This window comes from Schistocerca cancellata, chromosome 1, assembly GCF_023864275.1.
Source record: "Schistocerca cancellata isolate TAMUIC-IGC-003103 chromosome 1, iqSchCanc2.1, whole genome shotgun sequence".
Lineage (NCBI taxonomy): Eukaryota > Metazoa > Arthropoda > Insecta > Orthoptera > Acrididae > Schistocerca > Schistocerca cancellata.
In genome coordinates, this window is record NC_064626.1 from 31,679,703 (window position 1) to 31,702,136 (window position 22,434).

A 22,434-nucleotide genomic window follows, 5' to 3' on the forward strand; every position below is an offset into this window, starting at 1 on the left:
ATGAAGAAACACTACACACCACATAAAAATAGCCCCCAGGTACACTTCCACTCCAACAGTACTCAAGACGATACTGTTGATTCGAAGTGGGCCTCTTCCCCCATCCTATAACAAATAAATTGGCTCATCCAGTATTCCTCAGTCGTATGTGTTCATGACTCTGTCGAATAATTCTTAAAATCAGTACCATGGTTACCTGTCAGCTGACAGCAGTTCCCTGCATGAAGACAAATAATAGGAGAACCTTTTCGATATATTGCTCTATCAACACTACCGAAACCTGTTTTGTACGCCTCCTTACCACAAACGCACTGTGTACGCCTCTCCACCACCCGAAAAATCGAATCTGTTGAGAGACAACCCCGGAACGACTGCCCCCACACAGCTCGGTGCAGCCAGTGACGAGTAGCTGTGTCGGTGTGCAAAGTGTAATTGCGGTTTTGTAGCGCTTCCTGTCTTGCCATCAGAGTACGAGTTTGTAATGCACACTGTGGCGAGTGAAAGGTTGACTGGCAGTATTGTCATGATGTATTGTGAATAAAGGTAAGTAGACGAGACCTGCGTTAATGTAGGGCGTAGGTAGTCACAAATGAGTGCAAATATGAAGCAAAACTTGTCTCTCATCACTTACTTATATCCTCAGACATCTTAACGTCAGAGAGTGACGTTGCGAAAACAGTGTGGAACGGTTCACGATTTTGCGCCTCGTATAGGGGCCATGCTAATCTTCTCTGTATCCTTTGAATTTTAGTATACGTACCGCCGAAGCAAGTACATTCCAGGGACACTAAGAAGCTGCATCTGTCGTTATCATATCGCTTAAAACATGTCTCGACTCGGGCTTAGCTTTGCTGTGCCGTGACAAAGGGCACAAGACTTACCAAGCGCTAATCTGTCAATCAACTACTGTGAAATATGATTGTTAATAAGTGCTGACGCAAAACTTAGATTTTAGTGCAGCATACTCTCAGCATCCGCCCAGAGCAGCTGCAGTTTCACAGAGCTGCCGATGGGTGGCTGCACCAACGTTGGCGTAGTGCTCATATCTGCACCTTAGTGTCATTGGCATGCCTACGAAACACACTTCTCCAGTATGTGAAATGAATGAATCTGTTTGTGGCTGGTGTCAGATTTTGAACACTTTGTAAACTGGTGAATAATTTTGCAGAGTCATCAGTAACGCTAACGGAAATTTCATTACTATTGCAATGGTACTTTGTAAACGATACTGTACGATTCAGTCTTTGAGCGGAAAATGTGTGGTGTTCTATGTAGGGCACTTTCTATCTGATCCTCAGGAATTTACATGTGGTGTACTTGATGTATCTCCACCAGAATAGAAGAGAATCTTAATTTTGAGAAGAGACATAATTGCCTCATAAACGATCAACTAGAGCATTCGTATTGTACACTTTGAAACACAGCAGTGTAGTTCCATATCAGGCATGGATGGTTTTGCAGAGTTTTCTGAGATACTATTTACGGTGGACATTGGCTACTGTACTGAAAGTGGCGCAGTGTTAGAGCTGTGACTGATCCCTGGGTACATAGGACAGCTTTACTTGAAATTAGTGTTATATTGTCATGTAGATGTATGAATGATCACGAGAAAAACCGTATTCAGGGAATATATAAATAGAGGAAGCAGGTTAGCTTGTGTGTTGGTAACTGTAGTTGTTTGCCAGTGATATTCTGATCAGTTGTCACACAGTTAGGGAGATACTGTAGAGCAAAACTAGAAAGGATATTTATTAACCGCTTTCTAATTCTAAACCTGAATGGTCACTGCTGCCATGTGGAAGAATGGTAATTCGTGATGTTTGTTCCCTTTCCTGACACTTTGAAGCTGAGTAGCGTATTGTGACCTGAATGGCTCCGTATCTGCTTTTGTGGCAGAGCTTATGCGTATGTAACATGAATATTTGATGGCGACTTTGTTGGTCAAACCTTTCTCTTCGACACGTTATGGGAAGTGGATCAGCTGAAATTGTGACTAGACTCGACTTGTGTGAAAATTACGGAATGTAAAGTGCTGCCAAAGGATTACAGTGCGAGAATTAAGTACTACTATATCAATATTAGCATTCTGGACTGCTTTCTAGACAGTGTTGTGGCATTCACTGGAGGGTGTTGTGACAAACTGATTTTGGTAACTATATATAACGGTAGATTACCAGTATCTGTGGGGAACTACAATGTGAATCACACTCATGGAGAATAACTAGTGAAATTTTTACACGACATATTCTAGAATCACACACTGGCTGTAATAGTTGGCAAGTTTTAGAAGCTGCAGTTATATTGTGTAAAATCAATGTAATATTTTCAGATGATTTGAGTCGGTGCAGATGTGTGTTTTGTAACGAGATAGAGCTGATGCAAATCAACTTGCTTGTAGGAGTAGGCGTTGTGACAGCTGATTGTGATACTGATACGCCCATGTCAAAACCTTAGAATACTAATAGGAAAAAAGAGTTAAAACCGATTACACTTCAAGCCCAATCTACGGAAGGAAAGAGAGCTAGGAACAAGAACTTTCTCTTGGTGAAAGGTCCACATAATACGCCATGGAGACAAGGGAGGTGCTGAACTAAAGATTAAATGTCCTTCAACGTAATGCTGCGATGGATAAAAAATAAAACGCAGTCGACAGCCCGTGCGTCCATCACTAAAACGGCCGATAACTCAGATGGCAAACATACGTTAGAAAGTAAATGCTTAAAAAAGGACAATCGGTCAGGAAATGGCGTAATCTCAAAGGTTGATCAGAATGAGCACGAAGTGGTGAGGGAGCACCACTTAACAAATAGCGACACCTCAAAAGACAGAGCCTGATACGCAACCCAGCTAAAATGATCTCCTCACGAAGAGGGTACCGAGAGGAGGTCGCCCAAGCCGCTGGGAGAGGCTTGATTCCCCGAAGCTTGTTCCCGTGAAGTGCAGTGAAGACCAGCGGTGATGCCGCAGGGACGCCACCTGCTCGCACATGGCAACACGGAGACCGTCACAACGAATGGAAGAACCTGCGGGCCCAGGTAGGAGGACTGCATCCTTGGCAGCAGCGTCAGCAGGCTCGTTTCCGTCAGACCGACGTGACCAGGAACCCACGTAAACATCGCAGTGGCCCCATCTAGAGTGAGCAAGTAGAGGCTTTCTTGGACTTATTGCGCTAAGGGATGGACTGTGTACAGCACACACAGGCTCTGAAGGGCACAGAGACTCTGAGGAGATGACACAATTAAAAGCCTGTCACCGGATGTACTGCATGGCCCGATTCGGGGCGCTGCTGTATATGCTAAGGACTGTTCCAGAAGCTGCTACCGAAAATCGTCGGTGGCCATTACGAAGGCACACCCGACACCGTGGTCTGTCCGAGAGACATCAGTGTAAACACTGTTCTTTGCAAAAGTCGAGGAACTTACAACGAATCCAGAGTGGTTTGTTTAGAAAGCGAATGTAGTTGAAGGTGAACACGAGACGCCATACGAAACAATGGTGGTTACGGGATCACACCCATGGAGAAAGTGGCAGGGAGAGTGAAGTTAAGCTGCCGGAGCGCTAGCCGAAAGTGAACTTCAGGAGGTAAGAGAAGTGAAATGCTCCCCATACTAGGAGTCGAAGGAGTCATCGAAGAAGGAGGCATAGAAAGAGTGGACGGGCATGGTAGACAAAGGGCATCCGTATCTGCTGAGTAGCAGATCACGCCGGTATGACAGCAGTAGTTCGCTAGCTTCTGCACAGGAAACTCAACTGGGCTAGTGTAAAAGACGCCATTGATCAAACGGATTCCATTATGGTCGATTGTATTTAGGCGGCGTAAGTTGAACGGATGTGCAGATGCATAAACACCCGTAATCTAGTTTCGAACGGACAAAGGGATCAGCACAAATCGAGTAGGGTCGTCCGATCCGCTCCCCAGGAAGTACTGCTGAGGACACCCAGGACACTGAGGGGCAGCAAGCATCCAGGTAAGACGTGTCGAAGGACCAGGAAAGTTTTCTATCACGCATGAGCCCCAGGAATTTGGTAGTTTCAGCGAATGGAAAAGCAACTGGCTCAAGATGTGTAGACGGTGGAAGAAACGCGTTGCGCCGCCAGAAATTCGTACAAACGGTTTTGTCAGTGGAAAAGCGAAAGACATTGTCCATGCTCCACGATAGAAACATCGCTGAAGACGCCGCTCAAGGAGACAGGTGGGTGGAGAACTGCAACAGACCGCAAAGTCGTTGACGAAAGTGGAGCCAGAAATGCTGGGCGGGAGACAGGCCATGCTGGGGTCAGCGGCTGTAGTGAAGAGGACGACGCTCCGGAGGAGCCCTGAGGTACTGCTTTTTCCTGGATAAACGTATCTGACAGGGCAAAACCCACACGGACCATGAGAACTCTGTATTTCAAAAATTCCCAAAGAAAATGGGGCAGGCGATCTCGGAGACCCCACGTGTATAAAGTAAGGAGGTACCAGTCCTCCATAAAGTGTCGTGGGCTTTCTCCAAATAAAAAATTTAAAAAATAACACAGCCAGTCTGGTATTTCCACAGAAAATCAGTCATGACATAGGTTGACAACTTGATGAGATGTTCAACTGCAGAACGGCGCGCTCGAATTCCACATTTTGCAGTCGTTAGTAAATTGAGAGACTCCAGCCACCAGACCAACCAGGCATGAACTATACGTTCCATCACCTTGGAAACACAGCTGGTGAGAGAAATTGGGTGGTAGCTAGAAGGAGGGTGTTTGTCATACCCATACCTAAGCTCAGTATGGACAGTCTGTTAACGCCAGCGTCTGGGAAATTTGCCATCTTCCCAGATGCGATTGTATAAAAGAGAAAGAGGTTGCCTGCAAGAGAAAGGTACTCCAACATCTGAATGTGAACATCCCCGGGCGCTTGGGCGGAAGATCGGGATGAAGTGAAAACGTGATCTAGCTCCCTCATTGTAAAGGCGGCATTGTAGCACTCACGATTTTGAGAGGGGAAGGGTATCACCATCGCCGCCTCCACTCATTTCCGATGGAGAATGTCAGGATGATAGTGGATACAGCTCGAAATATCCTCAAAATAGCGGCCTAAGATGTTCGAGAAATGAGTGGGGTACACAATGACATCTGCTACGCTCAGGCCGGAAAGTGGGGAATGGACCTTCGTCCCAGAGGACCGCCGGAGGTTGGCCCACATGACGAAAGAGGAACTGTGAAATAATAAATGAAATAGCAAGAAAAGCTAGCTGGGTTTCAAAGAATGTGACGACTCTGCGTACGCTACTGTTTGTAACGAATGCAATTCGCCGTCATAGGATGGCGAATTGCGGCGGTAAGGATAACGTTTGTAAGGTATTCTACCTGATCATCACAACTGGGAAATTTTATTTGGTCAATGTCGCCAGGGAGCATTAAAACCTCCATTAAGCCTTAGAAAGTTGCCAGTTGTGCTTACGAATAGATTGGGTAGAAGTCAGCAAACTGATGGCACACACAAATGGTCGCTCGATTATGTGCCGGTGAGAGCTGACCGCTTGAAACGACGAGCAAGCTGGGCAGTGCAGAACGGGAGGTCCAAATGGGAATAGATGTGCGTGGGTTCTGTAGGGAACTTTGGTTCTCCAGTGTTAAGGCAGATGAGGTTCAGGTGATTGAGAAGGTCAGCCGAGAAGGCAGCATTTGGAAAGGTTCTGGATGAGCCCCATAGTGCATGTTGTGCATTTAAGCCACTGAGCAGCAAAAAGGTGATGGAGTTGATCAATAAGCTGGAGGGAGTCTGCCCTTGTGACACCGAATGACAGAGGGATGTAGACGTTGCAAAGAGAATATGTGAGTCGAGGAAGGAAAATGCGAACTGCAACAGCTTGTAACCATGTGTTCAGTGACATGCTTTGACTGTCAACGTCATCCCGGATGAGCAAGCGTATCTCCCCTACGAGATGGAATTCCATCCTCAGGGGGAAGGTCAAAGTAAACCGGAAAGAACCGTGAGAGATCAAAAGATTGGCGAGGACGAAATTTTCTTTCCTAGGGGCAGAAAACAAGTGGATACTAGGATTCAAAGAGCAGCCGTAATTCCTCCTTGTTGGATCTAAGGCCGCGAATATTTCATTGGAGGAGAGTCATGATGGGGAAGGGGGAGTGGGAAAAAAATGAAGGGTTATCACCTCAGCGACTACCGAGTGCCAGCCTTCAAAGGTGTGACTGGCGAAGTCGGGATGAGGGCTACACTTAGCACGGAAGGTCAAGGCCCCTATAATGTCACTCCTTAAACACAAAAACTACCTAATCAATAAATTAACAATTTATTCAAAGACGATATTTATAACAGCTAAGAGACAATCAACAAGTGGCCATCTTTAAGAGAATACCAAAATATCACGGACAGTGTGCTTCTCAAGCAAGGCAACAAATTGCAGTTATGAAAACTGACTTAGAGATGAGCCACAGAAATTTGAATACTTAAAGGAACAATGAATTACAATCAGAAGGTGATTTAAAGAAATCTGGCAAAGATAAGTTATTTAAATGAGCAATAATTTGCAATATAAAACTGATTGATGCTGCTTGTGTTATTTGGCTTCTTAACGAACTGGTCTTCGTTTCATAAAAGTAACAACTTAATACAATCAATTCGAAGCAAGTTAAAAAACCTATTTTCTTTAAATATAAATGAAACACGTTAAATGTTTACCAAACGGGCAGTGACGCAAGGCTGCCCTGGCCAAAACATGACTTAACTTAAAATGCTGGAAGCAGCAAACCAGCCGTCCAAAACAACATCTAAAGCCCGGGGCCCAACCGGGAGTCACTTCCCATTAGACGGCACGTCACTGCTTCTGCCCACCCCAACTCGCAGAAAACTGCCATGTCTTCTGCGGTCTGTTTGTGTTCCAAACACCAACCAAACATCAATTAATATAAGTTGAGAGATCAATAAACATTGAAATAAATGCACGCATATAAAATTCTACGTACAATTGATCGCCCCTCATAGCATACGAGCCTTTACTGGCGAGCCGATCTGATCACTTAAGTGTAGAAAAGTTGTCGAATGTTTTCTAAGAGATAGTATCGACAGCAATTGAGAGGTATATACCACATAAATTAATAAGTGATGGTACTGATCCCCCATGGTACACAAAACGGGTCAGATCGTTGTTGCAGAAGCAACGAGAAAAGCATGCCAAACTCAAAAGAATGCAAAATCCCCAAGATTGGCAAAGTTTTACAGAAGTCGAAATATGGCTCGTACTTCAATGCGAGATGCTTTTAATAATTTCCACAACGAAATTCTGTCTCGAAATCTGGCAGAAAACCCAAAGAGCTTCCGGTCATACATAAAGCACACCAGTGGCAAGACGCAATCAATACCTTCACTGCGCGATAACAGCGGTGAAGTCACCGATGACAGTGCCACTAAAGAAGAGTTATTACACACGATTTTCCGAAACTCCTTCACCAAAGAAGACGAAGCAAATATTCCTGATTTCCAATCAAGAACGACTGCCAAGATGAGAAACATAGTAGATATCCTCGGAGTAAGGAAGCAGTGCCGGCCGGTGTGGCCGTGCGGCTCTAGGCTCTTCAGTCTGGAACCGCGTGACCGCTGCGGTTGCAGGTTCGAATCCTGCCTCGGGCATGGATGTGTGTGATGTCCTTAGGTTAGTTAGGTTTAAGTAGTTCTTAGTTCTAGGGGACTGATGACCACAGATGTTAAGTCCTATAGTGCTCAGAGCCATTTGAACCATTTTGAACGAAGCAGCTTAAATCACTTAATAAAGGCAAGGCCTCCAGTCCAGATTATATACCAGTCACGTTCCTCTCAGAGTATGCTGATAAAATAGCTCCTTATTTAGTAATTATATACAACCACTCGCTCACAGAAAGACTGGAAATTTGCTGAAGTCACACCAATACCCAAAAAGGGAAGTAGGTATAATCCGCTGAATTACCGGCCTATATCAGTAACGTCGATTTGCAGTAGGGTTTTGGAACATATACTGTATCCGAATATTACGAAGTACCTCGAAGAAAACGATTTATTGACACATAGTCAGCACGGTTTCAGAAGATATCGTTCTTGTGAAACACAACTAGCTATTTATACACATGAAGTAATAAGTGCTATCGACAGGGGATGTCAAATTGATTCCATATTTCTAGATTTCCAGAAGGCTTTCGACACCGTTCCTCACAAGCGCCCTCTAACCAAACTGCGTGCCTACGGAGTAACGCCTCAGTTGTGTGCTGGATTCGTGATTTCCTGTCAGAAAGGTCACAGTTCGTAGTAATAGACGGAAAATCGAGTAAAACAGAAGTAATATCTGGCGTTCCCCAAGGAAGTGTTATAGACCCTCTATTGTTCCTGATCTATATTAACGACATAGGAGACAATCTGAGTAGCCGTCTTAGATTGTTTACAGATGATGTTGTCATTTACCGTCTTGTAAAGTCATCAGATGATCAAAACGACTTGAAAAATGATTTAATAAGATATCTCTATGGTGCGAAAAGTGGCAATTGACCTGAATAAGGAAAAGTGTGAAGTTATCCACATGAGTGCTAAAAGAAATCAGCTAAATTTCGAATACGCGATAAGTCACACAAATCTGAAGGCTATAAATTCAACTAAATACTGAGGGATTACAGTTACAAATAACCTAAGTTGGAACAATCACATAGATAATATTGTGCGTAGACGAAACCAGAGACTGCGATTCACTGACAGAACACTTAGAAGGTGCAACAGGTCTACTAAAGAGACTGCTTACACCATGCTTGTCCACCCCATTCTGGAGTATTGCTGTGCGGTGTTGGATCCGCATCATGTGGGACTGACGGATGACATCGAAAAAGTACAAAGAAGGACAGCTCTTTTTGTATTATCGCGAAATAGGTGAGATAGTGCCACAGATATAATATGTGAATTGTAGTGGCAATCATTAAAACAAAGGCGTTTTTCCTTGTGACGGGATCTTCTAGTGAAATTGCAATCACCAGTTTTCTCCTCCGATTGCGAAAACATTCTGTTGGCACCCTTCTTCATACGGAGAAATGATCATCACTATAAAATAAGAAAAATCAGGGCTCGCAGAGGAAAATTTAAGTGCTCGTTTTTCCCGCGTGCCGTTGGAAAGTGGAACGGAAGAGAGACAGCTTGAGGGTGGTTCATTGAATCCTCTGGCAGGCACTTTATTCTGAATGTCAGAGTAACCAAGCAGATGTAAATGTAGGTGTACTAATAACTGAGTGAGTGCTTTCAAATAAATGCACGTATATAAAGGAACTACGTACAAATGACTAGCTTTACAAGATACGAGTCTTTACTAATAACTGAGTAAGCGCTTTCAATAGAAGTGACTCAAATTTTCTAGCAATACACAAGGTACGTCGATTTTATGGCAATCAAAATACAGTGAAAATCTCATACAGACAATACATAAACTTCTGGATAATGACAAAAAAAAATACACACACCTTCCAGCTAATCATCTTCTTAATAGTAATCAAACCAGCGGATTTTTAAAAGGAAATACTTGCTGCTGGTCTCCATGCAGTTAAGTTACACACTCTGCCGGCTGGTCGTACTTCAACAAGACGTACATGAGGTCAACCAAGCTACAAGTACACTCTCTGCAACGCAAATCGTTCAACGAAACGAAGGCACCAAAATCACTTACACCTTCGATGGAGAGCGTTGTTCGAGATGGTCTCCAGGGATAGGTCTCTCCGAGAAAACAGGCACCAAAGCGATGCGACGAACAGCGCCCGGAGTTGACATCAGGCAGGTCCGCCAAAAACCCGGGACGCCTTACGAGGTAGACCCGCCGTGCCGCTGCTGGCCGAGCACGCATGTCTCCCTCTTTCGTCCGCGCAAGCACGTCCTTGCACCTCGCCGCCAGTCCGACACCAGCTGCCACGAGCGTGAGAAACACCCGCGAGATCACAACAGAGCCGAAGATCCTAGTACAGCCAGGTAATCGATAATGTGGCGCCAAAGAGCTGGTGTGCGATAAAAGGCGCACCACGCCTCAGAAGACTCACTGCTGCAGGGTGCAGGGGCTGGTGGATCCTGTTTCATGAGATCTACAGAGTCATCGGCATTCTCTCTGGGTCGACCTGCGGATTCCAGGGCAGAAAAACTTTTGGTGGTGCGTACCGGCGGAACAGAGTTCGGCCGGGCGACGCTATCTCGCGCCGACACCTTTGAAGATGATCTTAGAGTCGGCGAAGGGAAGACCGTTGTCTGATTTTTTTTAGAGCCTTTGCGATACGTAGATGAATCGGTTTTGTGGCTGGAAGGAGGTAAGAAGTCTTTGCGGGAATGTTCCTTTTGTCCTTTCTGGCGTGCCGGTTATGAGGCGTGGGTTTTCACCGCCCTGGGCGAAGGTTTGGTGCCTTGGTGCTGGAAGAGAAGCAGATTGGGACGCTACCGCGACACTGGGCGACTTGGTAATCGCACTGCTGAATTTGAGGTCGCAAGGCTGCGTGGGATATCCTTCGTGCAACGAGGTGTAGCCAGAACAGTACCGTAAGCGCTAGATGCTGAAACACAGGGCTTTCGAGTAGCCAACATCTTGCATGTCACAGGGTAAACTCCACCCAGATCTCCTGGGTTGCCCGCTCATCGAGGTATATGTAAAATTCTTGGGATGAGGCGACACGGTCTCTGTTACCATTGATGCAGTAGGGAGAAGGAGGCGAGCAACTGCTTTCGTGTGTATCCCCACCACAAGAAACACATTTGGCTGTGTTTTTACAGGAAATTCGAGCGTGTTTGTAACGTTGACCTTGGTAGCAAAGCATCGGGTTTGGAATGTACTGTCTGATTGTAATGACCTTATAGCGTACTATGATCTTCACTGCAGTGCATCGAGCAAAGAAAAAGATTTATGCCACCTTAGTTCCAATGTGCATCCCCTTTTCTCACTTTTGGTCGACTATTGCTTCCATTGAAGTCCTGATCAGAGAATTAAGTTAGATTCCTCCCTCGATCAGATCATCAAGCAGCGACGTGTATGTAGCACCATGTGAAGAATTCAGTGTTCGATGGGCTTCAACATAAACAGGATAGATATGGAGGAGAGAATCTATGAACAGTTGTTGAGCTTGAAAATCACTATTGGTTTCCAAAAGCAAAGTACCACTATGCAGGCGAAACCAGGATTTCACAGGGCCAGCAATGCCATCAAAACTTTTCTGAATAATAAATGGATTAACTACAGGGAAGGACTGCGTCAATGCTTTAGAAAATGCGGGATGATTCATAGACGATCTGGAGGGTAGACCAGCTGTACAGTACAAGCGATTTTCTGCATGCATTCCTCTAAAAACGCTTATGGGCTACTTTTAGGACATGAGGCAGATTATTATAAATGCTAAACAGGAACACATTCTGGTACGGAGTGCAACGGATAATAACTCATACATTAAAGGAGCTCAAGAGGATAATATGATCACAATTAGCAAGATAATACGGAAAATACCCCACATCAGTGTATCAGACGAGGAGCGTTTGAAGCTTTTGAAAGACCTGAATTCCGGTACATTTCTATCACTAACATTTCTCTCTTGGGAGGTTTTCGAGTAACCAGTGTAACCACTGCAAGCAGAGAAACATGGGGTACTAAAACCAGTTCACATCTACAGACACCTTGATTTTCAGACTGACAGAAGAGGGAATATATCAAATGATTTCACTGCATTCGACAACTGCGGTTTAACTAACGCCAGAGTCTACCTGAATTCAGAATTCTACCCATATGACAATTTACACCTGCAGTGGGATGAAATTTATACAGTCTAGCATTCACATGTATGTTAGCTCTTTGAACTTCTGTGGACTGAGTAGACATCACCTTCTTTTCATAGTAAGAAACCTATCACCGATCATCGTAGTAGACCGCTCGAAGCAGAACGAGATAATTACATCTCGACCAGATGTATGTATTGAATTTAAATCTTCAGCAGATTTCCCAGAACACACTGCAACGTATGCTCTAGTTCTACATGACCGTGTGATCAACTACTGCCCACTCACAGACGTTGTGCAACGAGCTGTATAAATGAACAGGTGCTGCGCCATACCTAGAGCATTCCAAAATGGCATCTGAAGGCGTGGACATCATTGCAGACACTCAGGGTTTCTACGATGGTGAGCGTAGACAGTTCATATTTAAAGATGTTGCATTTGTAGCGAACAGAGAAGATGCAGGAATAATAGAGACATTCTCAGCAAATAAAGCGTCACCGAGGTCTTTCAAGGATGTAAAGTACGCTAAGACACAGAACAGTGCAAAGTAGTTAACACGTTTCTACCACTGGAATTCACAGGGATGCTCCTGGCATAGCCTATAAAGATATGGTGATGTCGCTTCGGTTATTCAGCCACACGGATACCATCATCTGCTTGAAGGGGTAGGATAAGATCTCATGGATACGTCGAATACTCAAGTTTGTTGCTATTCAAGACCTGGAATTTTACGGGTGTCCTGCTCTTCATCGATTCAAAAGTAATTTTACATTTTCATAAGCAAACACACCTCCTTTTACTTCTTAAGTTGGCTGATAAATAAATCATTTTTTACTTTATAACCACTGCGTTCTTTTTCAGACACTGTTCCCGCTTTGACAGTGTACATTTTAACCACATACTACATCTGTGAGTTTCTTCAAACACCAGAGATATAATTTTAGACATGTCTGCTGTATGTCCTTGGAATCGGACACGTTCGCGTGCCTCCTGCTCCCAAAATCCAATTCGTGCTGCGTGATAGGCATAATTCCATGCAGACATTCTATATATTTTATCTTCCGTCTTAAACTTCACCTCCTTAATAATATTCATATTCAGCAAAACATATGTCATTTGTGGCCAGACAGCTGTTATATATATAAACATACATAACGCAGTAGGCGGCAGGTATTTTTCTGTAGATAATAACAATAAAGACGTATGGTGACGAATTTTTTTCGTTTATTCAATTGACACAAATACAACATAGTTGTTGAGGTACAATATAATTCTTGAGGTACAAAATAGTTTTTGAGGTACATGATAGTATTCGTGAGCTACAATTTGACTCTTCTATTTCGGTGCAGATTTACATGCTACAACAGTAACACTGGTTGAGAATTGTTTTTGCAATTTTTTTTGCAATCTACGCTAAAACTTAGCTGTAGTAAATAAAGTATCTCCACATTAAATTCCACAGTCGCGGTAGCATAGCTTTTACAGTAATTCTGATCGACTGTGCGCACTTAGAATCTAAATTCAACAGCCTCAATTGCAAAGATTTTTACAGTAACAATTCTGATGTGTTCTAACAAAAAACCAGTTTTGACGGTAACAATATATATAGCTCAGAGTCCATCCTACTAGTTAAAACTAGTTTATACTGAGCCACTTCGCCAAAACGCGTTTTGCCTAGTTAAAAATGACTTTTGACCAGCAGTAAATTCTAGTTGTTACTAAGGCTATCAGTATCAACTAGTTTCAACTAGTAAGAACGCGTTCTACCTAAACTAGACAGAACTAATTTTCACTAAATTTATTTAGGGGCAAATATTAAAATTACGAGTTGATTAAAATAAAAAACAGCATTTTTGTATTGTGCAATGCAATATTTATTGAGAATGTTGATCATACATCTAAGTCACTAATATTAACTACAGCAATACAAAAATAACCATACACTGAAGAATTATTTTAAGGAACATTACAGAGCCATATTACCAGTATTAGTTACGAAAGTGGAAAGAAAATGATCATACAGTAAAAGTATATTAATTACTCATACATTTGAGAAAAGTTGCTATAATCTTAATAAAAGGGAAACGCAGCAAACAAATTTAACAATTAAATTTTTATTATTTGTTATGGCAAGGCAAACTGTCATCACATTTTGAGTTACAAACGTTTCCTTTTTTCCTACAAAAGCACCTCTTTGAAATATACGCCATCTTACAAACATAGCGAACAAATCCTTGTCCTGATCTATGTTGATTTACCTATTAGTGAAACAACTTGCAAGGAATGGTTTCAGCGCTTCAGAAACGGTGATTTTGGCGTTGATTACCGGGACGGCGATGGAAGAGAGAAGCTTTTCATAGCTACTGGAACCGACGGAGCACTCACAGGAGATAGTTATCGAAAGCAATTAATACGTTTGAGCCCAACACTGGAAGACAAATTGCCACAATACAGCGACAGTCATCGATAGGTATTTTGCAGCTTGACTGTGCCAAGGTTTGATGATGCCAAGTTAAGAAATGATGAAAATACAATGCAACAAACTATTTTGACAAATAGACTTAACGAAACCAAAGATCAGGCAAGAGAGCGTATTGTAGAAAGATGGGAAAAGGTCAAAGGTATACCACATGAGACAGCTGGAATTGTACAGGGTAGAAAGAAGCAGTCGAGATCCCAGGACTGGTTTCATGAGGATTGTAGGATGAAGACAGAAGAAAGGAATGAGACAATAACAAGAATGCTGGAGAGGAGAACAAGAATTACTGTAAAAGAACACCAGGAGAAGAGAAGGGAAGCACGTAGGAAAAAGAGAGAAAAACGGTGGACTGATTAGTTAGAAGAGGAAAAAACTGCTCACGAAACAAGGAAAATCTATATGAGGGTGAAAGATATAAAGAAGGGATTCCAACTCAGAGCAGTTTCCCGTAATGATAAAGAGGGAAACCTGATTAGACGAAAATATCAGATTTTAATCATATGGGTGAAGTATTTCAGTGAACTACAGAAACGGAAAACGAAGGTGATGTTGATGCTGGTATCGTAGAAGAGGTGGAGCAGGGATTAAAGAGGGGAGTATCAGAAATTAGTCGAGAACCTACAATGGAAGAAGTTAAAGGTAGTATCAAGACTCTTAAAAACAATAAAACTCCAGGAGAAGACAAAATTACTGCAGAAATGATAAACCCTTATTAGTTTTTCTCCGCCGTATTTTTACATGAGATTATAGTGGAAATATGGTGGAAAGAAAATATGGCAGAATAATGGAATACAGCAACACTCTGCCCTACTCATAAGAAACATGACAAAGCTGACTGTGCGAATTGCAGAGGAATTGCACTGCTCTGCATAGTATATAAAGTATTAGGAAAAATCATTGCTGATCGACTAATAACTTGGGTAAAAGCGACGAGATTTCCACCAGCTGTTTATTGATTTCAAAGAAGCTTATGGTAATATCGAAAGGAATCAATTCAGAAGGCAATGCAAGAGGCAGAAGTACCCAACAAACTAATAAAGCTGGTTCATATGACTTGAGAAGAAAGTATCCAAAGCGAAGGTTGAGGGCACATTGCTAAAGGCATTTGAAGTTAACCGAGGAATGCAGCATGGTGAAGCGCTGTCCGATATTCTGTTTAATGTCACCTTAGAGAGCATAATGTGAAAGACACAAAGCGGCAATCCTGTGGGAACACTGTTTAATAGAGTGCCGCACGATCTTGCATATGCAGATGTATTGAATTGTTATTCAGGAGGAAACAGGACCTGGGAGAAAAGCTTGAAAAATTTGATTAATTGTCAGCCTCACCTCCGCTCCATACTTTTCTAAGACCAAGTGTATGTTAACATCTAGGAAAAGGTATGGTGAAGGAGAAAGAAGCATGACTTAGAAGGAGGCCAGACAGCGTGGTCATCAGTCTCATCGGATTAGGAAAGGGTGGGGAAGGAAGTCGGCCGTACCCTTTCAGAGGAACCATCCCGGCATTTGCCTGGAGTGATTTAGGGAAATCACGGAAAACCTAAATCAGGATGGCCGGACGCGGGATTGAACCGTCGTCTAAATATCCTGGGTTACTGATAACTGAGAAAAATATGAGAGAATACGCACAAGGATTGCAGCTGGTGGGCCAAGTTACTTTGCACTGATTAAAGTATTTAAAGCAAGAATCCTTAGTATGAATCTTAAGCTCACTGCGTGTCGTGCAGTAGTGAGACCTCTGGCGATGACAATGACGCAAAATGAGGAAGAATTGTTTCAGTGACGAGAAAGGAAGATACTTACGAAAATCTACGGGACACAGAATGATAGGGGGCTTTGGCGAATCAGAAATAATAAAGAGGTCAGAGAGTTGTGTAACAAACTAGATATAGCGACGGAAATAAAGAGTAATAGACTAAGTTGGTAGGTACATGTAGAAAGAATGGTGGAGAGCAGAATTGTCAACAAAGTTTTCAAAGGAAAACTGGTTGTACGCCGTATAAGGGGCAGACCAAGGACCGGATCGCTGTACCACGTGGAGGAGAACTTGAGAAGAATGGTAGTCAGTTGATGGAGAGCCGAGGTAGCCAGCAGAGAAGAGCGGATGGAGATTGTCCAGGAGACCAAGGCCCTACACGGGCTGTAACGACAAGGAGTAAGTAAGTAAGTATGGTCTATGGTGATGTATCTATTAGTGGAAGAACTTTTAGAGAATGGTTACAACGATTCAAGAACGGTGATTTTGACGTCGAAGACCGGCGTAGCGGTGGAAGTGGGAAGCTTTTCGAAGCGACTGACACCGACGGAAACAATCACAGAAGATACTTTTCGGAAGCTTGGTACGTTTGATCCGAACACTGGAAAGCAAATGGCCACAGTACAGCGATAGACATGAAAATGGGATTTTGCTGCATGGCTGTTCTCGACCCACTGTCGCAAAACCCGTCAAAACAGACTTGGAAACGTTGAAATGGGAAGTCCTATACCACTCACTGTATTTGCCGGACATTGCTCCCTCTGACTACCACCTTTCTCGATCATTTGCTCACGGCCTGACTAACCACGACTTCCGGCCAGATCAACGAGTGCAAAATTAGATCGATTCATTGATCTCCTCAAAAGACGCCCAGACCTTCCTCCGCGGGATCCGTATGCTACCCGGAAGACGGGAGAAAGTAATAGCCCGGATGGCCAGTACCTTGAATCGTCAATTTTTTATAAACTTTCCATAATAAAGTCTCGAGAAAAAACATAGGAAGGTTGTAGACCTAAAGGTAACATTTAAATATCTACTCGTACGTTTATCACCCTTTTTCTTTGTTACTATGTGCGAGTGCAAAATTATTGTCATATTTTCAGTCAGTGGCTTACACCTTAATATCAAGCAGTGCTCAGTGGTAAAAGCGCTAGCGATCTGGGTATGTGACGACATTTGAAATATGGAAAAACTTGTTGAAAGGAATTTTTGGTTGCAGTAACATAACTTCATGAACAGCACGTAGTTGGCTGGGCTTGAGAGGTGTAGGCGTATCTGCTGCTGTATAAACAACAGCGCACAGCCATAGCATTTACCAGCACCAGGGTGCAGTGAACTGTGTACAGCGACACCTCGTGACGAAAAAGTCGTTTGCAACGCTGCGCGCAATTCAGAGTCAGCTCACGCTAGTGAATTACTTGTGTGTGTGGTGTTTTTCGTACCGAATCTGTCGTCATGGCTACAGCTCCCAAGCCCAACCAGTCAGAATATTCATGAAATTATGATTTTATCCCAAAGCATATGCGTTTTACGAGTTTAAAATTATTTTGCAAATGGCTACGAAGAGGGAACATAGTGGTATACAATGCAAAAATAAAACATACAAAAAACAACCCATGCAGGAAAGCAGTTTCTTTCAAGAAGTTTATCATTGTGGTGGAACGTGGTGCAACTATAAGCTAATAAATGAACTTGTAGCCTAAACGGATTTTGGACTTTATTTTGATTTAACATTGTTGTCTACTACCTTACAGTTTTTCAGTGAGCATTGAGAGCCGTCTATCTCGTATCAATTAATATCTAATTGCTTGGTATATCTTTAGTACTATATTTTTTTACGAAGCTTTGAGGTGACATTGCAGTTCATTTCATTTAATGTTTCATTCGTGCTGAGCTGTGGTCCTACACGCTACCATTCTCTCATTTTTTGCATATCTAAGTATTTTGTTTCTTATACAAAAGCTTCAGTTGACCTTACACAATAATTTATATATCTTTTGCTTTCCTAGCTGGTGTGGAACTGATTCATCCCACTGATCTTCTAAGAATATCTTGCTGCGGTATTGTCTGTTTCTACGTGCGAATCTCTAGTGGAATACAGTTGGTATTTGAAATAGGAACAAAAATCGCGAGCAGACGTGCCCTGTTTAGATACACAGTACGGTCTCTCGATAAAAATATCAGTACTGAGCCCGTTTATGACTCATGTGTATTACCGAGGAATGTCTGAAACATTTTGCACATATTGTGCTAAATTGTCTCCACGGATTAACGTTAAAAATGAAATTAGTTGGTAGTTATTGTGCTAAAGTGTCGGGAAAGTAGAAGACGGTGGTTAAACATGTTAATATATCTTCCTCCGTTGAAATCATCTTTATATCTGTGCCTGTATTTGCACTGTTTTAGTTTTTGATTCAGAGGTGGCCAGTTATCAGGTGATAATGTGCTACAGAAGAATTTAGACGTTGCACTAAAATTACGAAATTATGCCATTTCTCTTCGAGCCTGAAACTGGACTAAAATTACACTATATCTCTTCGAATGCATGCTGATATTCTTTATTATTATTCATTTATTTATTGCCAAATTATAGACCTGATACCTGATGTTTTAAAACAGATCGTACATCTTACAGTTTTCGGTTTTCATCGTTTTTTGCAGTTTTCTTTTCTCTCATTTTCATCTACATTTTACAAAGAATAATAATTTTTAAAGAAACAGTAATGTAAGGTTGAAATATGAATAAGACGTTGTTTTTTAACAAGAATATTGAAACAGGATAGTGGAGAGATTTGTTAGCACGATCTCCGATTATTAGTGACAGTGAATACGTCGCAATGGTTTCGTCGAGCTGTTGATCACCAGTCGCAAAAAAATTTTGGTTAGTAGTGTAAAATGTGTTACTAATTCTATTTATTCCTAGTCCTATGTACTGCTAACCCTATGCATTAACTTTAGGTGCTCGTCTGTGTACAGAATTTTGTGAATTCTTGGCTAAATCGCAAAGATGAGGCAAAGATCATAAACCTCGAACAAATGTACCAAATCAAGAAACTGGAAGTTAAAAGAACGGTCGCAGAAGAAAAGACCAAGGCTTGGAAGATATTCGTTCAGAAACTGGAGGAGGGCAGTAGAGAAAATAAGGAACTACTTTATAAAGTTATCAGAGGTAAAACGAAACCAATGAATACCATAAAAGCATTTGAAGATGAAAATGGAAATCTGGTTAGGACACAAAGTGACATGAGAGAAGTCCTGAAAAACCATTCTGACCACCTATTGGATAGATCAGTTGAAGAACCAAATACAGAACTGGAAGTCCACACTTACAGTGAGAAACCTCCCATCACCTGGACAGAAACAGAAGCAGCCTTAAAATATACACCTAAAAGAAAATCTTCAGGTGCACATGAAGTGAACGCAGACATGATGAAGGTAGCAGGTATCCAGGTATCCAAGGCATACAATTGCTGCACCGGGTAATCAATGCCATATGGGCCAGATAACATATGTGATATAATTGGATTTCAGACATTTTGCATATGAGAAAAGGACAGCCATCGAGCTGTAGTTTGTAATGATACTAAGCATGACAACGCGAGAGTAAAGAAACGAAATCTTTTTATAACGTGCGCCTATACCAAGACGCGCGGCAAGCGTTTAAAAGGTACTTTTAAACACTATGACTCGCTGGGCGCAGATATTTAAAATCATTGCCGCAGCGCTTGATAGCAAGAAGCTGCGAAACAGAAGAAAGAACAATTTATCATTTGTTAGGAAAATTCTAGAGTCTCTATAGTTAGTTGTACTTCTGGTCGCCAATATGTTAACATGTACTTCATTATCTTTGGTATTTGGTCGCCGACTTATTAAGACGTGTTGTGTAGCACCGCAACAAGTTATATTTCATATAGTGTGAAAAACCACGTTATCACCAAGAAAAGAAAACGCTTTTGTAAACCTTGTGACGATAAAAAATACTTACGCGCACGCCAGGACATTTAATTGTTACAAAATATCACACATACAAAAGCAGCGATTGTTGGATGCTCCATGCATGAGAAAAACATAAAAATGAAAGTTTTGTATTCATTGTAAATTTGTTAATGTTTATAGTTTAACGCCTTTGTTCTTTGAGGATATATTGATGCTTCACTGTACAGAAAACCTATGCTTATTCTTTTCTTTAAATTAACCACAAATAATGGTTACGTTTAAATGAACTTTGTTACAGGTTCGCTCTTTATCGCAGTGTCTCGATTTTATTTGGGAGACCATTAATGTGTTCAATTTCCGATCTGACAATTTTTTTTACAAACTTCCACTGTTTTGCATTCATTTCCAATTTTTTTATTATTCTAATAGGCCCCTTAGGTAATTTCATTGACGAGTCTGATTGCGTGAAAGCAATCCGGGTTAAGAGGTCATTTGAGAAACTATTTTCGCGCAATTAATCTGTACGTCTCCTGAACACAATCGAGAACCGACGCATCGGCGATCATTCATTAATTTTTCTCTCTTTCCAAGTCGTACCAAAAAACGGCCAAGGAGAACTGCCGTGAGTACGCAATCTAGTGTTAAAAGTTGCATTCTTTATCTTGTCGGCAAACATTGCCATAAATTATCATCATCAATGTGATATTTGGTTAAATGTGAAAAGCAAAAACCTTTTAACGCTAGACATAATACCTGTGGATTGGAGAAAGGGTTTAATAATTGCCCTCATTAAGAAAGGCAGCAGGCATAAACCCACCAACTATAGAGGAAAAACCCTAGTGTCTCATGGTCTGAAAATACTTGAGAACATAATAGAAAAGAGACTGAGAACTACCATAGAACCACAGCTGGAGGAGGAAAAATATGGCTTCAGAAGTAATAGATCAACAATAGATATAATTTTTAGCACCCGCATGTTGATAGAAAAGTACTGGGAGGAAGGCAAGAACCTGGTCATTGTATTTCTGGATTTAGAAAAAGTCTGTGATAGTGTTATAAGACATAAGATCTGGGAATGCTTGAGGAAAAACAATGTCCCAGAAGGACTAATAAAAAAATTCAGATGTTGTACAAAGACTGTACTAGCTGCGTACAAATTGGAGAACGACGATCGTCATGGTTGAAGACCAAGAGTCGAGTTCAGCAAGGAAGTGCACTGTCCCCACTACTAGTCATCATTGTTATGGGTACTATAATGAAGAACTTCAAGGAGAAGTCAGGTGAACTGAATGCATTTGCCTTAGCTGATGCCTTAATGATTTGAATGAAACTGAAGAGGAAGTACAGATCAGACTCCATGAATGAAAATCTCAGTTCCAGAAATATAACCTGAACATCAGCAAGACCGATGCAGTGGTGATAGCAGTCAACGGAGATGGACAACCAGCAAGTGTAAAACTAGGAGACCACCAACTAGAGCGTGTCAACAGTTTTCCCTACCTTGGAAGTGTAATTTTCGGTGATAACTTTGTCAGAAGTGAAATCACCAACAGAGTGAAAAAAAGGATCTGAATTCTATGAACAAGTAAGATCACTTTTATGGGATGACTGGATTCCAAAACTAGCCAAACTGATGATGTCTAATAGCTATTTCATACCAATATTGACATATGGTATTGAAACATGCACCCTCACAAAAAGAGAATCGTCAAGGCTGCAAGCAGCGGAGATGAAATTTCTTAGCTACACCAACCAGAAGTCCAGGATGGACAAGTTAAGGAGTGAGGAGGCGAGGAAAGAAGCCGGAGTAAAGACATCCCTATTAGATCGAATTGGCGCATCTAGATTTCGATGGTACGGGCATGTGATGAGAATGGCGTCAACTAGAACAGCCAAAATAAATTTGGAAAGACAGGAGGACGGGAAAAGACCCGAGGAGGACCTCAAACTCGATGGATAGACTTGATCAAGGCTGATCTACTTAACAGAGGATGGACAGTGGATGATGTTCTCTGCGAACAGGCGTATTTGGACAGGACAAAGTGGAAGAGGCTCATTACCAGTACCTGGAGACTGGAACTGTTGAGTGATGATGATTGGCTGGATCACCTGCACCTTATGCTTATTTCCTGTCACATCTCGTCTTCCTCCTCCTGTTACTCTTCAGTATCACTGTTTCCGCTGTCACTGAGGGTATCGCCGTCCATCCTCTGGAGATTGTTGTTACGTTGCGTATAGGTATGTCTGTTATGTCATGTCCGCAAGTATCTGCACGCTGGCGTGCACATGAAAGGTACAAAAACATATTTTGTAGAACTCTGTCTGCTCTAACTAGAAACCAGTGTCGAGTGTTAGAATGATGGGCAGTCACGGTACTATAACCCAAACAAGGAACGCATCTGGTTTTGACTGAGCATGCCCTCGAGGCCTACGAAAAAGACGTACGAGAAAGACAGACCGCGGCGCGTACGTCACGAAGGTAGGCCGCGCTCGCTCAGCTCAGCACACAAACTGCGTTTCTGCACCTGT

At 42.2% G+C, this 22,434-nt stretch overlaps 1 pseudogene; it reads right to left on the reverse strand.

Moving 5' to 3' along the window:
- Positions 1-674: 674 nt before the first annotated feature.
- LOC126097246 (U6 spliceosomal RNA) lies at positions 675-775 on the reverse strand (annotated as a pseudogene).
- Positions 776-22,434: the final 21,659 nt, after the last annotated feature.